Genomic DNA, 22,209 nt, shown 5'->3' on the forward strand with positions numbered 1-22,209 from the left:
GTACCTAGATCCACTTTTTTTAGATTCTTTTCCCATATAGGCCATTACAGAGTCCTGAGTAGAGTTCCCTGTGCTATACAGTGGGTCCCACTTGACTGTATACAGTCTTGACCTGCACCATCCAGTACGATAACCAGCAGTCACGTGTGGCCACTCAGCCCTGGAAATGGGGCCTCCAAGACTGAGAAGCTAAAGGTTGAATTTTAATTGTGATTTATTTAAAGTTTAAAAACAAATACTCATTCAGGTATTGGAAAACATTTAAGTATATCTGCTACAACTTGGATACGTAAATCTGATTTTTCAACAGTACCTTTATGAAATCTAAATATAGGTCAAGTGTTTCTGATGAAAATTCAGTGTCCAAAGTGCAATGTGCTGTGGGTATAAAATACACACGAGATTTCAAAGACTCGGTGTGGAAAACATTTAATGAGTTTTAATTTGGATTTAAGTTTAAATGATACTTTTGGAGATACTGGGTTAAGTAAAATATATTATTCAAACTAATTTCACCTTTTTCTTTTTACGTGTAGTGTACTACTGGAAAGCTGAAATTGCATAGGTAGCTAGCATTATGCTTCTGCTGGACAGTGCAGTTCTAGTCAAGACTGTGTAAACTGTGACACTGAATAGTGTCACTAAGTATTTTGAAACCGTCTTGGAACGTTACTCTATAGAGCGAAGTGCGTGTATAAAGTTGTCACCCCAGAGGACCAAAGGCTGACTCCAAAAATGCTAGCATTTTAGAAACACAGTCTTTTCTGGATCTCATCCCTACCCCACCTCCACCCGTGATGAAGCAGCCTTCAGGGTAGCTGGCGAGTCCCCTCTGAAAAGAAGCCTTGGGATTTTCAAGTCCCAGTCTGGTGTCTACACACCTTGACCACCCTCTGCATTCAACAGCCTTACTTCAAACAACTTTGGCTTATTTCAAACCACCCCAAAACGGTTTAAGAATTAACACTGATGAAAATATTCAAAATATTATACTCCCCGCTCTCAAAGAAGACCCAACACTATTTTAGATCAAATCAATGGCGTGTCTCTCTGAAGGGACCAGTTATGAGGCCAGCCGCACTCCTTAGCCATGTTTGTTAAATAAACTACCAAACAGAAAATGACACTCTTTTATAATCCCTTCTAATGGGTTTCATCCATCTGAAAACTGCTTTGTCTGTTACAGGTGTTTACTCACACCTTGAGACAGAGGTTTTTAACTCAGGGTCCATGCCCTACCCCTCCCTATATTGTGGCCATAGCTAGAATACAAGGGATCCACAACCGTGGAAGGTCTTTTCTGATTTTTTTTCTCCACTGATCTCCAACTGGAATTTAGCTTTCCTTCCAATTTCAAGGCAAGCAACAAAGTACATTAGTAGTATCGGTACCTGTGACATGAGCAGTAAAAAAATCACACAGCTTTTTTCCACACGACCACACAGTTGTTCCAGAAATCCTGAAATATCGTTTATGTGCATCATAACTTTATGGTAGTTAATTCTTCCTGACTATAGCCCCTCATACTATACAGAGGCAACTCTTAGTCAATTTCTAATCTGGTCATCGTTCAGCTACAAAACAGGGAAGGTGCATTCTCCACCTAGCGACCAGACAACTAGGACGCTGTATAGTCTTACGTATCTACACATGCTTGTCCTTCATGAATACGTGGGAAGAAATCAGCCATTTAAATTATTTGTTAGAGTTTCGCACAACTGGACCGTTCAAATGAGAATTTTTAATTCTTCGTAAGTTAACACTGTCTTTTGAAATATGAGAGGCATGTGGGCTGCAAGTCTATAACAGGCAAGTTCAGACACATCTGATGGTTAAGCTAACTATTAAAGTGTGTTATTTAAAGTAATTTTATGGGGAGGGGGAAGGGTAAACGGTGACAAAGCGATAAAGAGGCATGGACATATATACACTACCAAACGTAAGGTAAATAGCTAGTGGGAAGCAGCCGCATAGCACAGGGAGATCAGCTCGGTGCTTTGTGACCGCCTGGAGGGGTGGGATAGGGAGGGTGGGAGGGAGGGAGACGCAAGCGGGAAGAGATATGGGAATATATGTATGTATATAACTGATTCATTTTGTTGTGAAGCTGAAGCTAACATACCATTGTAAAGCAATTATACTCCAATAAAGATGTTAAAAAAATAAATAAATAAAGTAATTTTTAAGATATTGTTGATAGATTGGGCAGTGATATAGGTCATGCATACATTTGTAAGCTCTGTGAAAATCAGTGTGTTTGTGGATTTTTTTTGTTCTTTGTAATCCTACATACTTTTTACATTTAAAAATGTTTTTTACATTTTATTTAAACAAATTAAAAATATTAATTTTAATATTTTACCTTTTATGTAAACACATATTAATTTGTTTAAATAAAATTTTTTCAAAATAAGAAGAGATACATAGGTTTCACTAGGCTGCCAAAAGGATACTTAGCAGGATAAATGGTTAAAACCCCCTGACCTAAGCATTACATTATTAATCCAGGACTCTGAATATCCATGTGTTTTTTAACTAGAGGCACCTGTATCCAGTAGAATCCACAACGTTACCTAGCGCCCGTCAGGTAACACTCACACTGCCTACTCCACCCACAAGTGAGTCTCTCTGTATTTCTGTCTCTATTCTTGTCGGCACACAGAAAAGGTGGAGAAAGGAACATTGCTTCTTAAAGAAGTAATGGTGCACAGCTTCACCTGAGAAAGCCCTGGAAGCTGATGACGACAGAGTTTTTGGAGCTTGGGAGGCAAACAGTAACTACCTAGTAACTCAATAAAATGCCATTAATTTTCCTGAGAAACCAGTTGGCTCTTCCACCTTCAATATGAAAAGCGAATTAAGATTCTACCTATTTCCAAAGCTATTTCCCTCCATCCATCGAGTACAACACAAATGTGTATTTAGAAACAGTACAACCCTTGCCAATTAAAAAGAAAGTTATGCGGGTAGTAGTAAAACCAGGCTGGGCAGAAGAAAGTGACACGTATGGGAGGTCCACATTTCTCAGCACTGTTGTCCCAACATTTAGAAAACACCCCTGGCATAGAAACAACGCTGTCGCTTTTAGAAATTTTATTCTGTTTGTTTTTTTTTAAACACCAAAACCAAGATTCAGCCACAATTTAACACTGTCAATACTTATTCTTCATTATACAACTAGCACGCCAACTGTTACCTAAGCACGTCACTCTTCAAATCCCACACCCACACATTCTTAACTCCTCTGCACCCAGATATGAATAAAGATGAATAGCATCTTGAGGAAACAGTATCTCCATTCTCAAATTGCAAAAGCCATGGAGCAAGTCCTCCTCGTGTCTGAAGGATCTCTCAGAGGAAAAAGAAAGACCCCGAAAGCCACGATTTTGTCAGAAAAAAAATCACTTCCTTCTATGGCAACCTGCCCACTGGGTATTTAAAATGAAAAAGGACCTCACGAGTCCTTTCCAATGTTGAGGTTCTATGATTCATTTATAAAGAAATGACTTTTCTTTGTTATTTTACTAAAATTAAGTTAATTATTTTTTTTGGTAGGCCAGCAGCTCAACTCAGCGTCTCTTTACGGAGAACTGCTCCAGGAGACCCTATGTGGGGTGAACTAGTAAAAAGTTCAAGGTGTTAACAGCTTCTTCTCTAAAAGAATTTATGTTTCCTTCATCTCCAAACCACAGTTGCAGGAAATTTCCAACACTCAAATTAACCGTTTTCTCAATGTTTGTTTATAAATTGGACGTTTCCCCCTCCATTCATTAGTGTTCACTCATTCTTTCATTCAACAGGAAGTTACTGAGTGCCTACTAAGTGCCAGGCTGGTGGTAAGCATCAGATACCACGGTATAAAAAAGGCACATCTTTGCCCAGATATGTTTCACAAGGTGGCTAGGTGCCAGGCTAAATTATAGTAACCTCCTATATTAGTCATCTCAGGCTGCCTGTTAATTTTGTTATAAATTCCATAGACCGGGTGCAGCAGGAATTTATTTCTCTCAGTTCTAGTGACTGGAGTCCAAGATCAAGGTGACAGCATGGTCAGGGTCTGATGAGGGCCCTCTCCTTGGGTTACAGAAGGCCATGCTCTTGCTGTATCCTGAGGTGGCCTTTCCTGGGTGTGTGTAACTGGAAAACAGGAAGGAAGCTCTCCGGTGGTGTCTGGCCCTACCCTCCTGACCTCACCCAAACCTAATCACCTCCCAAAGGCCCCATCTCTAAACACCATCACATTAGGGGTTAGGCCTCCAACACCTCCGTCACAGCAAATGTGCTATTTGACCCATAATGTTAACTCAATAAACTTAAGTGTTTCAAATCCACCTCAGAAGAGTAGGACCTTGGTTTCTCTGGGGTTTGGTTCCTGAAGTGGTTGGTATGGGACAGGACCCCAGACACCAACAGCGGGTGAGAGCTACAGCAGCAACAGACCCCTCAGTCCTGAGGGCCCAGGGGGGGCTTAGGGCTTGGAAGCCCTCTGATGTGCTTTTGTAAGTCAGGTGTCCTTACTCCAAGGCCTGCTTGCAACTCCAAAGCTTCTCGTGATCAAGTGCAATCAGACAATACAAGGAAACCAATACGGATAACACAAAATCAGAATACCACCAGGATTCAATGTATTATATCACGAAGCTGCAATTACAGAGTGCTTTTCATCAGGCCTGATGAAGCAGGCTGGTGGCCCAGCCACCTCTCTACTTCGCGGAAGCCGGCATCCACCAAGCTCCCTCAACTAGAAATAATTCCACTCTTCTAAAGTTTGATCATTTTTCTTAAAACCTGCTCGATCAAAGCCAGCCTGGAATGGAAAGTACTCAAAAGAGGGGAGATTTCGGGCTTCCCTGGTGGCGCAGTGGTTAAGAATCTGCCTGCCAATGCAGGGAACACGGGTTCGAGCCCTGGTCCGGGAAGATCCCACATGCCACGGAGCAGCTAAGCCTGTGCGCCACAACTACAACTAAGCCCATGCGCCACAACTACTGAGCCTGCACGTCTGGAGCCTGTGCTCCGCAACAAGAGAGGCCCGCGACAGTGAGAGGCCCACGCACCGCGATAAAGAGTGGCCCCCGCTTGCCACAACTAGAGAAAGCCCTCGCACAGAAACGAAGACCCAACACAGCCATAAATAAATAAATAAAATTAAAAAAAAAAAAAAAGACAGGAAATTTCACAAACGTAAGGGCAGATCTTGACAGGACCCCGACTAACACCTAGCGCGGCTGACTGCTGCTCAGAGAATCTCCCCCACCTCGAAGGAACAATCAACACACACCGCATAGAAGCTGAGTGCACCTTTTCCCCAGGATCTTAGATCCAAGCAGAAGCAATCAATCGCTCTCAGCTGGATCTGTGACAGCCAGCCTTCCAAAATGGAATGTCAAGTTCCTTGTGATGTTTTTAACAGAATGAAGGGGAAAAAAAATACTCCTACATTTCTCTTCCCCCATCTATTGTTAAAATTAAAAAGGCAGGTAAGGCTATCCGGGTATCTTTGGGTGACTGAGATCAGGCTTGGGCTCTACTGAGTGGACATCTCTGCCACAGTCCGTGGGTTCTGGGAAAAATTCTAACGCGTGTCAGGTTCTTTGCAATGGCGGCGAGGCCGTTTGGCAGAAAACCAGGGCTCTGAGACCTTGAGGCACTCTCACCTGTGGGCCACACAGCGCCGAGCAGAACCACATTCGCAGAACCACATTCGAAGTTCAGGTATTCAACTGCAGACCTTATCGTGGCACAGCCTGAGGACCTAGAGTCCCATTCTCCCAGAGGAGACTGGATATAGCCTCTGGGTAGGCTTTGTTTTGTTAATTTTGTTTATTTTTTGATTGAATGCGTTCTACCATTAACCATTACCATTACGAGCTTTCGCATAGAAATCTGGACGTCTGACATTTTTTGGGCAAATCCGAAGCTCAGACCCGCACTGCTGCAGGCAACAGAAAGGCAGAAATAAGAGGAGACCGCAGCTGACTCCCCGGTGGATGTTACCATAACCCAGATACGATCAGAGCCCCTCTCCCTCCATGCCCTCACGCTCAGCTACACAGAGACTTAACAGACCATGCTGTCCCCTCTTGTGTGCAGGTGCTCATGTGACTCTGCTCCTCCTGAGATGCCTCTGTCTGTCTTGCCAGTTTGGTGGGTTTTTGCCATCAGTCTTTCAGGATTCAGTTTCAATGCCGCTGACTCCATGAAGTCCATTCTGATATGCCTGGAAGAAGGCTTTGCTCAAGGCTCTTAAACCTTGTCTTGTGCTTGTTTTGTTAAACCTCTCTTCCTATGTGCAATATTCAGTGCCGGGTACGTAGCAAGCGATCCATAATGCTTGAGAGACTTTCAAATGGTACTTATCACGTACTATTCACAGTACCTTATACGTATTAACTCATTTAAGCCTCACAATGACCAATGATTATACCCATTTTACGTAGAGGAAACTGAGGCACATTAAAAGTTAGGAAATTCTGCCAGATTCACTCAACTCGACTGTGAAGTGGCAGAAGAGGGATGAGAACAGAGTCTGGCAGCCTCTGTATGAGAGGTGGATGGACGCTTAGAAGGAGGGGGGGGGGGAAGAAGAAGGGAAAGCAAGAGAGAAGGAAAGAAAGACAGATGAGCTGTCAGCAGTCCGGAAGAGCAGATGGAGAGAGGGGAAAGAGAAGCTTTTGTGGCAGGAAGTGCAAGTCTTTGGGCGAGGCAGGGGCAGTGGTGTGTGCTAGTCAAGTTTTAACAAGGGACTCTCTGGGAAAACAGCACTGCTTTATAATGCCTGTCAGTTTCTGTGGTGTAGGTGCCCCTGCCGTAGCCTATTTCAGGCTGCCGTGTGGCATCACCAAGGGCAGAGTTTCAGAGAAGAAGTGAGAAGCCTTGTCACTGCTAACTAGTACTAACACACCAGCTCGAACACACCAGGGCGTAGGTGTGCCCAGGAAAATGACAGATGGAGAGACAGGCAGGACCGGGTGACGAAGGACCTATTAAACCATCGTAAGGATGTAATCCTCCTGGAGACGACCAGGAGGAACTGAAAAGTGTTTAGCAGGGACTGACATGATTACATGGTTATAAAGAGTTAGACACAGATGAACACACAGTCAAAATTTTAGGAACTCATCTTCCCTCCATCTCTCCTGAGCGATTATTATTGTTGCAAAGTTATCAGTTGGTCCACTGCTTTCCTACTCTATCCCTTTGCCTCCCAGCTACTCTTCCCACCCCCATCCCCTCACTCTAGTCACAGACCCTAAGGATGGCGGAGTGTCTCCATCTGTCATTGTTGGATCTGTGGTACGTAAGGTCTGGAAGCTCTAAGCAAGAAAGTGAGCCTGGACCCGCTTAAAGAGGAAGGCCAGCGAATGGAGTATAAATTAAAAAATGTCCTCGCAGACCACCGCACTGGAAGGGGCTTTAGAAACCATCTAGCTTGCAAGCGTCCTCTGTCTGAGGAAAGGGAGCAGAGAGCAGTCATCCTAACCAGCCCATCACCACCAAGCTGGTTAGGGCCAAAGCTGGTTGCCCGGCTCCTGACCAAATGCTCTACATGCACATAAAGACAAGGTTCCTGAGATGCTGCATCCCCCCTGCAGAGTCAAAGGCTTTCTTAGAAGAGACTTCTTTTCTACTAAGCAGGTTCCACTTCACCAGTCGGTACAGACAGACGCACGGCGATCCCCAGGCTCAGGGACCTGCTGTCATCTTCCCCCAGCACAGGACAACATGAACCACGTGCTTAGGGACCACTCCGTGACCTCGGTCCGTCTCCGTCACTCGAGGCCTTATGATCCAGTTTAAGAATTCTCCAGATCCTGGCCTCTTCCCATGGGTCTCCATCCACCTGCCCACACTGACGCCACTTCCTGATGAGTAAGAAGTGGGTAGGGACAGGAAGTGAACCTTGAAAAGCCATTGTGGCAGCTCTGCTTTGAAAAAAAAAAACTGTTGGGAGAAGTTGAAACTGTGGGCTGAAATGCACTGTAGTCTAATAATTCAACCTCACTTCAGGAGAAATTGGCCGAGGCTTCAGGACATGCGGCCAAGACAGCCAGTGGGAAATGAAATGCAGGCCAGTGTTCACCCAGCCAGGAGCCAGAAGCCACAGCTGCTCCAAGGAAGCCCATTTTCCAGTTCTCACAAAGGCATCCCATCGCCCGGCTGTGGCCCTGACACGTGGCTTCTTTCACCTAGAGCTGTTCTCCACTTCCCAATGCCCATCAGAATCTACAAGGGTGACCCCTAGGAATAGGGCGGATAATGCCAATTCCTTGGGCCAGAGAAGTGAAAACTCATCTGGGAAGACAGACCCCAAGGAGGTCTCCACAGCTGAGGGCCCCTGTGCTACAATTTGCCCAGGCCCGTCCCAATTCACACCCACTTCTTCGAGGAACAACTATACTCCCTTTTACTCTCAAAAGTATCCCGGTCATGAATGATATGGTCACCCCAGTCGCAGACCTCCAGGCATCTATCAAGTGGATTCAAGCAATCCAGGAACCCGAATGGGACGAAAGTCATGAATTTGCTTACTAATGTTAAACTACAATTTAGCGTTTCACTCTATTATAAATGCAGGCCACAAGCCTTGAGCACAGTACCGGGACCGGTGAGGTTGCCACCCAAACATACAGGTGGGATGTTCTCCTATCACGGTGCAGGTCTGCAGTCACCCACAGCAGCATTATACTCATCCCACGGGTCCACCGTCAGATCTTGTTGTGCGTACACTAGTAGGTCACAATGGTTTACACGGCTCGTGTTATAATCTTATGTACTGCCATTTATATATCTAAACACATCATTCTAGGCTCCCTAAATGTGTCAGACTGCCAAAGGGCGCCATGGCATAAATAAGATTAAGAGCCCTGGGCCTGGTGATAGAGAAGCCACATTTACCAAGGACAGGGAGTGTGGGAAAGACAGCCTGCCCTCTGGCTGAGGTCTCAGCTTGCCTTTGGGTTGGTCTAGACCTTAAGGAATTATTTAGGTGCATTATTAATAACTTGTACACCTCTTCTTCAGGCCTTTATCACACCCATTAGCTTTCTTCATCTTCTCTTATTTTTATGCCTTTTTTCCTTATCCTTTGGATTTGGCTTTTAGCAAGTATCTCTCAGTCTTCCTGTATTAACCGCTGGGCCCCCCTCCTTTGGGTGGCCCATTTCCCCTGATGTTTGCCCCTCCTACCCCCTTTCTCTCCTACCCACCCACCCCCCCCCCCCCACTGCTTCTCTGTGGCCTCTCTCCTGGGCCTCCTGACCCGGCTGGCTCTCAGCCATCCCTCTCTCATGAGTTTTGTAGCAGATGCTTTGAGCACCAAGAGTCTACATTATACCTTTCGTTGGGGAAGGGTATTAATTTTGTTGGTAGGAAGTGTTTTTGAGAAGCAACTAAAATACAGACCGACCACCCAAATAAATGACTACAAAACACTCCACGGCAGGAAATGACGCGACTTTGCCAACCCAAGCTTAAATATCATCTGTAGAAAGGATGGGAAACATTCCTGCTTGGTAATTGCTCATGACCAGATGTCTAGGGAAGGTCAGCAAGCTGGACCAGGATCCTTCTCAGAGCCTAAATTCCCAGTGTAGCCAAGGAAGGGATACTGCTTAGTCACTGCTACCGGGGTGAGCCCGCTGTATGCAGGCCTATGCAAGGACTGCTTTCCTAGACCAGAACTGAGGTTAAAAAACTAGAGGGGAAGCCAGGACCTTCGCGCTTTAGTTCTGGACAAATATACAAGTGCCCTGTGCCTTCTTCCGGCTGCTACCAGGGGAAATATTTGTCCAGCTGTCTCTGCCAGCAAGGTACTGATTATTTACATGCAGAATGAAAATTCTATCAGTGACCTAAAAAGAAAAAAAAGAGGAAGAAGAAGAAAGAAAGAAGGAAACCAATCTAAATTTGTATTATTCCATGCTTGAGAATGACTCACAATATTTTATTTTTTATATTTGTTTTCCATTTCACTTCTAATAAAAGGCACACGGCTTCCCTGGTGGCGCAGTGGTTAAGAATCTGCCTGCTAATGCAGGGGACACGGGTTCCATCCCTGGTCCGGGAAGATCCCACATGATGCAGAGCAACTAAGCCCGTGCTCCACAACTACCGAGCCTGCGCTCTAGAACCCGCGAGCCACAACTACTGAGCCCACATGCCACGACTACTGAAGCCCGCGTGCCTAGAGCCTGTGCTCTGCAACAGGAGAAGCCACCGCAATGAGAAGCCCGTGCATCGCAACGAAGAGTAGCCCCCGCTCACCGCAACTAGAGAAAGCCCGCGCGCAGAAACAAAGACCCAGCACAGCCAAAAATAAATAAATAAAATAAATTTTTTAAAAAGGCATAAATCCTTTTTCAAAAAGTGTCTTAAATCCTTTTTCAAAAACTGTCACCGGACAAGTATTAATATAAAAGGCATCTCAGAGAGCTTAGGAGAAATTGAAACCAAAAATTTTATAAACTTATCTGTTAATTTATCCTCTGAAAGAGAAAAATCTTGTTTTTATCCCGGTGGTTCTTTTTCAATATGTATTCTTGTTTTTTTTCTTTTTTTTTTTTTAATGAATTATACAGCCCTTACTCTTAGCTTATTCACTTTGGGAAAATATGTTCCAGGCCTGTCAGCTCTTGAGACAGTTGCAGACTTCATTCTTATATCAAATGGTCATTTCATATGTCATGTTGTGATGTATTAATTCACCAGGTTTTTACAAAGCACAGGTAGGTAGATACTAGTATGGCAGGTACAAGGGCTGCCATCATGGCTCCCAGTCACTTGTAGAATAAAGCTCATGGAAGCCACAATCTGAAGAGAAAATACTAACGCTATTAATCCTATGGATTATTCAAATCTAAACATAGATTAAGATATTATGTTTTTATTTAAAATAAAATCCATGAGGGAATAGCTTCTCAGGTTCTACTTGCTTACGTTTTCTTTTTCTTTTCTTCCCCCTGCTGTCCTCTTCAAATCCCACAGATCCTTATTATTTGGCTTCTCTTGTTATTAAAAATTGGTCAAGTTCAGATGCTCTGGTTCTTGATTCTCTTTTATTTTTAAGTATCTCACCAAAACCAAAACTCTTATCAATACTTCTTACTGTGTATTGCATACAAATATTTATTCATTGTGTTCTGAATAAAAAGGTTTCGTTTTTTTAATAACCTTTTCCCAGAGCCTGTTGCTTAATAATAATTGTTATTCTGTCAACAAACTTGTGTTTATATGATTAAAATAAATACACCCCCAACCAACTGCCCCATTAGAAGTGTTATGTGGGCCACACAGGAACGAGTAAGTAAGTAGAGGGGGTATAGACCACACTCATGGGATAAGGATACAGCACTCCCTGACACCCCTGAAAAGCTAGGAATTGGAAACCAGGATGTCTGCCCAGGTGCAAAAGAATTCTTCTTCCTGAGGTTCCCAAAAAAGAAACCATTTCTCTGGGACGTTGTCACACCTGATTTCAATGCCACATCTTTTATTCTCTAACACTGCAGTAATCCAACTAAAGCGGTATCCCCACCTTCAGAAGATCACCCTTCTGGGATGATCTGAGGTTCAGGGCTCTCCCTGAGGACTGAGGCATCTGTGCACATTTTTCCCTCCTTACATAAAAACAATATGCGTTTCTAATGAATTCTCTAGAAAGTGAACGCTTCCCCTGAGATAACTGAGGACGCTGGGATTCAGATCAGTCAACCCAACACAGATGGCGGACTGAGGAGGCGGGTAGGAGGGGAAGGGGCGAAGGACAGCATCTCTCAGTGCAGGCTCTCCGGGGTCATCTCTGCCACCCCAAGGCCCTTCATCAGCCAAGCCTCCTTTCCATACCCCTCATCCTCACCTCTTCCTCCTTCACCCCAAACCTACTCATCACTGCCCGAGGGCCTCTGTCCTCGTTTAGCATAGCATCAGGGACGGAAATCTTATTTCAGGTGACATAAAAGGCACCAAATTTCCACCCTCCACCTGTAACTCTTAGCTACCGCCCACCCCCCAAACACACACACACAATGTGACTCTGAGAAACAGGCTTTCCCAATTCCCCTCTCTGTTTACTGACTTTTTGTTGGTTCAGCTCCAGGGGGAGAACATCCTAGTATTGTAGCTACAGAGAAAAGACACAGGATGCTCTTAGAAATCAGAATTCTGTCCTACAAGAATGCCTAGGGGCATATGGAATCCCTAAACTGCTAGAGAAAGTCCCCTTGTTAAAGGGACTCAGGGAGTGAGAAAGGGACAAAGAATTATTTTCCCCTCTCTGAGCCTCAAGTATGTCCACTAGAAAGATGTGATTTTGCCTCAAATTGACATCGGCCTAAAGTTTAACGCAATGGTCAGAAATCCCGAAGAAATAACACCAAATCATCTCATTGCATGCAAAAGGATTTTTCCCTCTGAGGTCCAACATTTTCTTTTTTTTTTTTTTTTTTTTTTTGGTGGTACGCGGGCCTCTCACTGCTGTGGCCTCTCCTGTTGCGGAGCACAGGCTCCGGATGCGCAGGCTCAGTGGCCATGGCTCACGGGCCTAGCCGCTCCGCGGCATATTGGATCTTCCCGGACCGGGGCACGAACCCGTGTCCCCTGCATCGGCAGGCGGACTCTCAACCACTGCGCCACCAGGGAAGCCCCAACATTTTCTTATTTTCACAAATAATTGGGTTTGGGGCAGGAAAGAGCCACTCAACTTAACAGAAGGACTTGGCTAAAATGGTTGAGAATCCATTAAATTTTGTTTAGAATCATCTAAAGGGTTGCATGGTTAGTTAATTTTTTAATTAGAAGGCTTATCAGTAGCATACTGCAATGTTTGGCAAAAGACACACATTTGTGGTGGCTTACCCACTATATGATAGCGGCTTTTTCTGGTTATGCAGATGGAGGCATTTATGAGAAATCAGCAAAAGGGTCTACTTTTTAAATAAACAAGCGTTTCCCTAATTAAATTTTCATGAATTAATTCTAAGATGCTGAAAACAGCCACAGTGAACCTAATCTAGACATGCATAAACAGAGCTTATTTTGACCACGGGTCAGAAGACAGTGGGTCTAGTACTAGTGGTACCAGAAACACACCGTGTGGCCCTGACCACATCAAGAAGGCCCCTCCCGGCTTCTGGATTGGGATGGGTGATACCTGAGCCGACTCTAATGTTCTGTGATTCAGTCACTAGAAAGGGACTCATTTGCAGAATACTGCGTCTACAGCGTGTGTCCCTAGAGCAGAGCCCTGCTCACATTCGGATCCCCCTTCCATTTCTCCTCACGTTTACAAAGGGAATGTCCTCCAGAAGATTCAGAAAAGAAATCCAGCGCCAGCAGCCAATTCCCTAAATCTGCTTCTGGTGCCAGGATCCCATCCTCTGGAGGTGCGCCCCGTGGGGCTCTGAGGGGGGATACGCACCATCCGTCTCCCCAGGGTCACAGCTACAGGGGCCTCCAGTGCAAGGATGGCACTGCCAGCATGGCCTGGGGTTTGAGTAGAAAACGGGGGGCCTCACCCCTGCTTCCCTGGGACAAAGGTTCTTTGGTACCAAATGGGGTTCAAAGAAGGGGACACACCAGTGTTCTCTACCCAGTCCCACCACTTACTGGCTGGGTGACAATGAGCAAAGAAATTAATTTCTCCATGGCTTAGTTTCCCCACCAATAAAACGGGAGTAATAACTACCTTCCAGGGTTGTTGTGAGGATTAGTGCCCATGAATGAAATCTTTAGAGCCTGGTACAGAGTAAATGCGAATGCTGGTGGTTATTATTACTACCTGTCTCCCCAGAATAGCTCAGCAATCTGAAAAAAAAAAACCACCTTGGTGTGGATTTTAAGTCTTCCTTCAAGAGTCGCCAAGGGACACGTTCCAATCTGTTTCTACAGGCAAAGCAAGTGGCCCAAGCACAAAACCAGGCGACAAGCACCCAGAAAGAACCAGGTCCTCGGGTGTCCAAAGTTCAGTGGTGCCGAGTGAGGGGCTTCATTCTGGGATCCTACCTCAGTTATCCAGGGAATTCGGAGGAGGCCAACGCTCTATCCCCCTCGACGCCTGGCCTGGGAGGGTGTGGAGTTTGCGCTCCGCTGCCTGGGACTCTGGAGCTTGCTGTGGGGAGACGGGGAGCTCGCGGCTGCAGGGGGGGCCCGGATGGGAGTGACCGAACTCAGGATTCCTCCGGAGCCCTGGCCAGTCGACGTCTCTTCCGGAAGGGTCTGGCCAGGGCGTAGGGCCCAGAAAAGGGGACTGCGCTGAGCTCTGCTTTCTCCCAGCTCGGGTCCGGAGAGCAGAAGATGTCCGCAGGGCAACCGCAGAGCCGGTGGTGCCCCTCAAAGCCTGCACGTGGGAGAGCTGCACAGGAAGGACCAGAGGGATTTACGGGGCTCCTGACCTACGCAACCTCCAAATTCGCCTCCTATGGAGCCAGGAGGAACCAGCCGGGAATTGGATTCTCAGCCCAAGGCGCCACTTTGAGAGGGGCGTGCACCTCCTCAGAGACAGAAAGGTTAAATAAGGTGCTTCCAGGCCTTTGACAGCCCGGGGTGTTCCCCGCCAGCATCAGTGGATCCCAGGAACTGCCCTTGCCTCGCCACAGCAGTCTAGGCCCCCTTCCAGATTGCTGGGGTGCAAAGGAGGAAAGCGCCTCGCCTTTCCGCATCCGCCAAAGCGTCTGCAACAACCAGAGGATCTACCTGGGGGGCTGAGAGCTGGGCAGACGCACCTCTGCCTGGGGCCCCGGGTCTGAGAGCCAGGCCTCCCCTCACCCGATGCTCACACTCCTTAGCCCAGCGCCCTGCGTTTCGCCGCACGCCCTTCCGTGCCGCGCTACCGAGCCTCCCGGGCGTCTGGGGCTCCCCGGGTCCCTCGCTCCGCCCAGGTGCGAGGTGGGGAGGGGCGGGAGAGGCTCCCACTGCAGCCTCCGCCCCCTGCGCTGTCCTCCAACCAGTTGGGACCGAGGTCTACTCGCCAGGCGCTGGGACTATCCCCAACCCACCACCCAAGCCTGCCGCCGGAGTACCGGAATCCCCTTCCCACCCTGCGGCCGTGGAAACATCCCTAACTCCCCGGCGCGGGGCAGGGACTGTGGGCGTGGGAAGTGGAAGGGTGTGGAAGCCGGTGTCGGAGAAAGGAGGGGACACGGGGGTCCTCTTCGAGCAGGGAAAAGCTCCCCTGGTCCCTGATCTGACCACTCAGTCACCGCCCAAGATGCCAACGTACACAGAATCGGGAGGTCTGTTTCTCCCGGGGAGAAAGGTCGCCCCATCCCAGGCACCCAGAAGCCTGCCTTCCCAAGGCCTCCGGGGCCCGGCATTCCAGGGCTCGGGTCTGCCCCTCTGCTTTTCTCAGGTATCAACCCCTCCGCCATCTGTCTGTACGCACCCGCCCCCCCACCCAAGGCTCAAATTCCTTTTCCTCCACGTCTGAAGGCGGCCTGGGGCCGGCCCCTCGCCCCCTTTAGCAGAGCCTTTTGGTCCACCCTCAACCAGATCTGTACCCATCCTCAGCTTCCTCCCCCCGCCTCACCAGCACCCTGTCCCTCCCCTAACCACTTACTTCACCCACCCGCAGCTGCACTTGCCTTCCCACGGCGCACAGCCTCGAGCCACTCCAGGGGGTTCATTCCCGAGCTGGAGGTGGCAAATGGAAGAGCGGGCCGACTCCCGCCGCGCCGGACGGAGCCCCAGGGGCGGGGGAAGCCTTCCCCCACGTCCCACCTATACTACCTCTCCATCTTCGCTCCCACTCAACCCCTACAGGCAGGATCAGCCCCGCTGGGTCCCAAACCCTCGCCTCTCTAGCGGGAGCTGCAGGGAGCGAAAAGTCGACTGGCAAGAACGCACGGAGAAACAGGCAGATGCCTAGGGCGAGGGGAGGTTCGGGGTTGGGGTGGGGAGAGGAGTGGGGGAAGGGCGCAAGCGAGAACTGGACACGCAACTTGCACCGCACTGGCTGAGCAGCACGCAGGGAGGGGGCACAAAAGTTTGCAGACTGTTGCACTGCAGCCAGCGGCTCGCGAGCGAAGAGGGTAGACCACCCACCCCCGCCCCCAACTCGCCAGGAGGGAATCTCTCCAAGGATCTGCGCCAGGGAACCGGGAGGGGGCGGGGGTTGGACAAGGCTCAGAAATGGGGTGATAGTTGTCCTCTACCGGTGCCGGGAGGGATGGCCTAGGCGCCCGGGCCGAGGGGACGATGCCGCGCTTTGCGAAAAGCAACAGGCGGCTGCACCTTACCTTGCGCCGGTCCGCGGCCGGGGTGGCTGCTCCATCCTCGCAGCGCGGGGAGCACTGCCAGACCCGTAGCAGCCGCCGTCCCCACCCGACTGCCAGCGGGGCTGCCGGCCTCGGACCCGGCCGGCCGGGTGGGCTGGTTCTCCCGCGGCGGCTGCGGCGTTGGTGCGCGGGACGCGGGCGGTGCGTGGCTGGGCCGCTGTCCTCCGGCGCCTCCGCCGAGAGAGGGTGCGGCCCCGGGCGGCCGCGCCGGGAGGCACCGCTGGGCTCTCGCCGCTGCGGCGGCCGCTGCAGACCCTGCTCCGGGCCCGGAGCCTCGCCGGAGGAGGAGACAAAGCCGGGAGGGGGCGAAGCGCCGCTCGCCCAGAAACGCTCGGCTCAGTCGCTAGAGGGGAATCGCCTCCAGACCCGGGCCGGGGAGGAGGGAGGAGGGGACTGCAAAAGCTGCAGGGGACGAACGTGACCGCCGGAGCCAGCCTCGGCGGCGCGGGCGCCACTCTCCCGCCTCCCGGGCGGTGGTCCGGGATGGAGAGAGAGGGCGGGGGTTGGGCGATTGCTGCGGGGGGAGGGAGCTGAGGTGGGAGTGTTCGCTCGGCCCGCCGCCTTCGCCGCCCTCCCTCCCTCCCCCGGCCCCCCCGCCCCCCGGCAGAGCTCCACTCTCAGGGTACTCCGGGCCGATGCTTTCCCTGCTTTTCTAACTCTGGAGATCGGAGATGAGCCGAGCTGGCAGAGGATGCATAACGTGCTGATAGGGGAATGGTCCTCTAACAGGGAAAAAGGCTGATGCATGAAATCCTTCGGACAAACCATTGCTTAACCGGGTGCTAAGTATTGCGCTAGGCGATTTTGCGGTAGGGTGAATAAAGTGGGATACCCCCGCCCCGAAGACTACAAGATAGACCCCGGAATGGTCCCTTGCAGCTCCTGAAGCCCAAAGTTTTGGGACTGAGTCCTGGACCCTGAGCCCTACCCCCAATCAATCCAGTTTCCCAAAGCAGAGGAGGTGTGAGAAATTTCCATTTTTCCTTCCTCTTCCAGGATGACTTTGAACGTGCAGCCGAAATGGAGTCTGTATGTCCCCGAAGAAAGTGTGTGTACGATTAAAGCAAATTCTTGGTATTCATAATGTTACTGTTTCATGATTTCAATTCTTTATCAGATCTACACCAAAAGAAGAAAAAAAAAAAAAAGGTCCATAGGACCCGGCCTTGCCACGGTCTACAGATACAACCTTCTTTTCCACCGCTATCCTCATCCCCTCACCAGGTAGAATTAATCTTTCCTCCTCTTTGCTGTCACAGTTGTATTTGCCAATCATTCGCAGAATTTACATATTTATAGATTTTTTTATAGATTTCTATTGCTTCACTGACCTGTATTATTATTTTTTTTTCCACTGCAACATCCAGCCATGTTTTGTATCTAATGGGTAACGTACTCAAGGAAAGCTTAACCAGCGGAAGGTCACTTTCTCCTTCAAACACAGCTAAATCCCAGTGTCTCTAAAATTAAAGGGACTCAGCGATGAAATTTTTCAGAGTTTGGGTGGAAGAGAAGACACAAAAAGTTAAACTCACAGCCCCTATGACCTAGAAATGTAACACTCTTTAATTCATTTTTGTTTCTAAACAATCTTCTTCTCCCACTGACCACCCTACCTCTGTTTGTGGAATCTCCAAAGGCAAAGAAAACCGAGCTGTTGCCCAACTGCATAGGGCAAGTGGTATGTACTCAGCTGCCAAAACCTAGAGCAAACCCATTCCAGGTGGAGAAGGACCAGAAAAATCGTTATCATTTTGTGACCTGTGTCAAGTATGTTGGAATCCCGCCACGATCTCCTCATTTCCCCATGAGTCTCTCCTATTCTGGATGCATTTTTGAACTGTTAGAGCAGTATTTCATTGCTGACTGTTTGTGCTTTAGGGATATTTTAAATCATTCTTCTCTGTCTCCACTTTCTGTGAATTATAGGACAGATACCCCAGACCAGGTATGCACTGTGAAAAAGGTCCATAATGTGTAGGAGATTAGAAAAAAAAAAAAAAGACTCGTAAGATCTTTTCTATTTCTAAGATGATACTGAGATTGGAAAGGTTGTAGTTTTGTTTATTCGGGGGTTTTTTTGTTTTGTTTTAAATGAATTCACAGATCAATAAATGGCAGGTGTGTAATTTGGTATAGTTTTTCTGAAGGGAAATTTTACTATTGAAAGCATAAAATGTTTGTATGTCATTGCCCCGATGACTCTATTTCTAGAAATTCATCCTCAGGAAGTAATAAAGGATGTGCAACAAGATTTACCTACCGGGTATTTATTGCCGTTGTTTATATTGGTACTAGTAGAAAATTCAAAACAAACAAAACCAAACTCAAATGTCTTAACAAGAGAGAAATGGTGAAATATTTTGAAGAACTATAAATGGAGTATTAGACATTCAACAGTTGTTTTAGTGGATAGATGAATATTGTCAGGAATGATGGTTATAATACAATTTTAATTGAAAAAATCCGCTGCAGGGATGAGAGAATAGTGAAAATTAAAATCTGGAATGGACAGATCTCAGTTTAGAGTCAGACATTTCAACGTGCCTGCCGTGACCGTGACCTCCAATAATTGGGTTGATGTTATTTATCTCATAGTGTTGTACTTTAAATGAAATAGTATTTATGAAGAACTTAGTGCAGTGCCTAGGGCATAGTAAAATCTCCATATGTTTTTCTTTGGCAATCGTTAAATGTTTAAAAATGAGTTTAAAGTATAATACATTTTTTACTACATCTATATGTATTTAGACTCCTGTCTAGAGTAATATGCACTCCAGTATTGAGAGATAAACTGTGTTTATCTCTCTTAATACTGGGATTATGGGTTTCTTTGTAAAAATGTATGTAGTAATCAGAAGCAGTGGAATTAGTTTTCTCTTAATTAAAACAAACAATTTCTAACTATGGACACAGGAAATCTCTACACTAGGATGCTTTCTGCTCTAGTCGATTCACGTAATCAACAAGACTTGCTGACTCTTGGTATCGCGCATGCTATAAAAAGAATAAATGACAGGGCATGGAGTTTGTCACCTTTCATATAAACTTAGATTTGTTTTGTAGCAACTAGGAGTCAAGTCCCAGCTCAGCAAAATATGCTGCTTAATGTGAAGAGCTGACTGGTTGCTGCCCCTGCCTTATCTTGAGAGCCAATAAAAAAAGCAGAGGAGAGAGAAGGGATCAGAAGCTATATTCGTAACTTTTGATTAGTGAATCGGAGAAGAAAGCCTGGCACTGAAGGGCCATGAGAGTCTGTGACCTTCACATCTACAATAGTGGGCCCTCTGGGTCGGAGGTGGAGCTTTCGTAAAACTTGCCTGTGTCTATTACAAATGCTACAGAAATACAGAGGCAAACATGATTTACTGGTGTTTTCAGTTTAACTCGTTTAGAGGTAGTCTGACTGCCTCTCCCCCACTGACTGATGGGAGTTGATGGGTAGAGAGTCCACACAGCTCCTCTGCTGTTATGACTCTAAGGCACGTTCCACACTGTCTCCCAGAGGCCCTCAGCATCACTGTGCCCCAATTATCCGCAACGCTAACTAGTTCAAAAGTGAAGCCTTTATTGGCTTCCTTGTTTCACTTTCCTGGACCTCTAATAGAACTTTCCAAAGAAACTGAACTCTCACCTTTATCTCAAGGGTCTGCTTCTGGGGTAACCTAAGTCATCTCTCTGGCCCCTACTGATTCCTAGAGGAGCAGGTCAAATGACCGACTTGATGAATTTGAAGAAAGAAACAGCATTATCCATTACATTCCCCCCTTTTGGTAATGGTAAATCCATAGGCCATGCGTGTTTGGACTGCCCTGTGCCATGTGTTTGAGGACTTGCCCTCAAGGAAAGGTCTTTAATTAGCATCTGGATGGATAAGTGAATTTAATTCAAGAGTGATATACTAGGACACCCTCCAGGTCCTTATAGATCTAAAATCATGTTCTCCAATCAGCTTTGTTAGCAATACAGTAGACATTTTGATTCTATGTTTGATTCTAGAATAGGTCCACGTGATTCATAAAAGCCAAAAGGTGGAAACAACCCAAATATACATCAAGGGACAAATAGAAAAATATGTTATATCCATACTGTGGAATATTATTTGGCCATTAAAAGAAATAAAGTACTTGTACATGCTACAGCACGGATGGGCCTTGAAAACATTATGGTAAGTGAAAGAATCCAGTCACAGAAGACTACATATTGTATAATCATATTCATATGAAATGGCCAGGAGAGCTATAGGGACATAAAACAGATTAGTGGTTGCTTAAGGTTGGGGTGGAGGATGGGGAAGGAAAGTGATAGCTAAAAAGTATGGGGTTGGACTTCCCTGGTGGCGCAGTGGTTGAGAGTCCGCCTGCCGATGCAGGGGACACGGGTTCGTGCCCCGGTCGGGGAAGATCCCACATGCCGCGGAGCGGCTGGGCCCGTGAGCCACGGCCGCTGAGCCTGCGCGTCCAGAGCCTGTGCTCCGCAACGGGAGAGGCCACAGCGGTGGGAGGCCCGCGTACCGCAAAAAAAAAAAAAAAAAAAAAAAAAGGTATAGGGTTTCTTTTTGAGGTCATGAAAATGTTCTAAAATTGACTCTAGTGGCGGTTACCCATATCTGTTAATGTACTAAAAAAAACCATTGAACAGTACACTTTAAACGGGTGAATTATATGATATGTGAGTTACGTCTCAAAAAACCTGTCAAAGTTAGGTCCACCTGGTGATGCTAAATGTTAAGATTAGGGGAAGCTGGGTAAAAGGTCTATGAGAATGCTCTGGCTTAAACTTGCAACTCTTCTGTAAGTATGAAATGATTGCAGAATAGTTTTTTTAAGTGGGTCTAAACTTGCGAAGGTCCAAACGGGGAGGTTCAAAACCTTTCTGACTCAGTTTCTCTGCTTATAAGGGACAACATTTTCTAATAATCCTCTCATGTGGCGGTTTTAAGAATTAATTGAGATAGTGTATATGACATCAAGAGATAGTGTATATGACATCAATGTATTTGGCAAACAGCCTCTCTCTCTCTAACTAAAATAATAGGGACCTAGGTGCATAGGACAGAATCATCACGGTGTCTCAGGTATCCCATTTGTTCCTAAGATCTCTGTTATCTTCCACGCCCCCCTGTTACTTTTCTGCTATAAGATTCGGCCTGACAAGGTGTGGTCAGAGTTCCAGCGGTGAGGTTAATCATTTTATGACTACAGTTTAATAGACTGCAATGAGCCAGCTCAGTTTGCAATGCCAGAGATTTGGGGGGGAAAAAGCAGGGTGACCTTAACAATAGACGCCCAAGTGGCCCTCCTTAGCAATTAGTTGTAGCTATCTTTGTTATTAGCTGGATTTTATGCAAATGGGATCATTCCAGCAGACCCACATGTGAGGCTCTAGTGGCTGATGCAGGCTTTCTTTTCTCCTTCTGTAGCTCTCATGGAAGCCAGCGCAATATATCTGCTAGTTGGTCTGGAGTCGGTGCTGTATCTAATTATGGGGTTGGTTTCCTTCTTTCTTTCTTTTTTTTTTTTTTTTTTTGCGGTACGTGGGCCTCTCACTGTCGTGGCCTCTCCCGTTGCGGAGCACAGGCTCCGGACGCGCAGGCTCAGCGGCCATGGCTCACGGGCACAGCCACTCCGCGGCATGTGGGATCTTCCCGGACCGGGGCACGAACCCGCGTCTCCTGCATCGGCAGGCGGACTCCCAACCACTGCGCCACCAGGGAAGTCCTGATTTCCTTCTTTTGTATTAAAGTTTTCTCCACCCACTGTGGGTGTTAGGGATTTGACAGGGAAGCTTTTCCTATCGTCCCTGTTTCTTTGCAAGAAGCCAGGGGTGTAGGGGAAATGCCCTTGTTGGGTTGGAGGCTGAGGTTTCAGTCCTCTCTCTAAACTCAAGGGACAAAGGAAGTCACAGTCAAGTCACTTAATCCCCTAGGCTTCAGTGA

General features: G+C 47.3%; 1 protein-coding gene across 4 annotated transcripts in view; it reads right to left on the reverse strand.

The window, feature by feature from the left end:
• The window catches only part of LRRC3B (leucine rich repeat containing 3B), a 95,857-nt gene extending 77,936 nt beyond the window's left edge, over window positions 1–17,921 (reverse strand). For 2 of the 4 annotated variants that reach the window (XM_060149098.1, XM_060149100.1), the window contains exon 1: window positions 16,233–16,728. The gene's annotated coding sequence lies outside the window, so the exon portion shown is untranslated. Of the gene's footprint in view, window positions 1–14,001; window positions 14,068–16,232; window positions 16,729–17,887 lie in introns of those variants that run through there. The other 2 variants (XM_060149099.1, XM_060149101.1) reach the window with 2 other exon arrangements.
• Window positions 17,922–22,209: the final 4,288 nt, after the last annotated feature.

This window comes from Lagenorhynchus albirostris, chromosome 5, assembly GCF_949774975.1.
Source record: "Lagenorhynchus albirostris chromosome 5, mLagAlb1.1, whole genome shotgun sequence".
Classification (NCBI taxonomy): Eukaryota; Metazoa; Chordata; class Mammalia; order Artiodactyla; family Delphinidae; genus Lagenorhynchus; species Lagenorhynchus albirostris.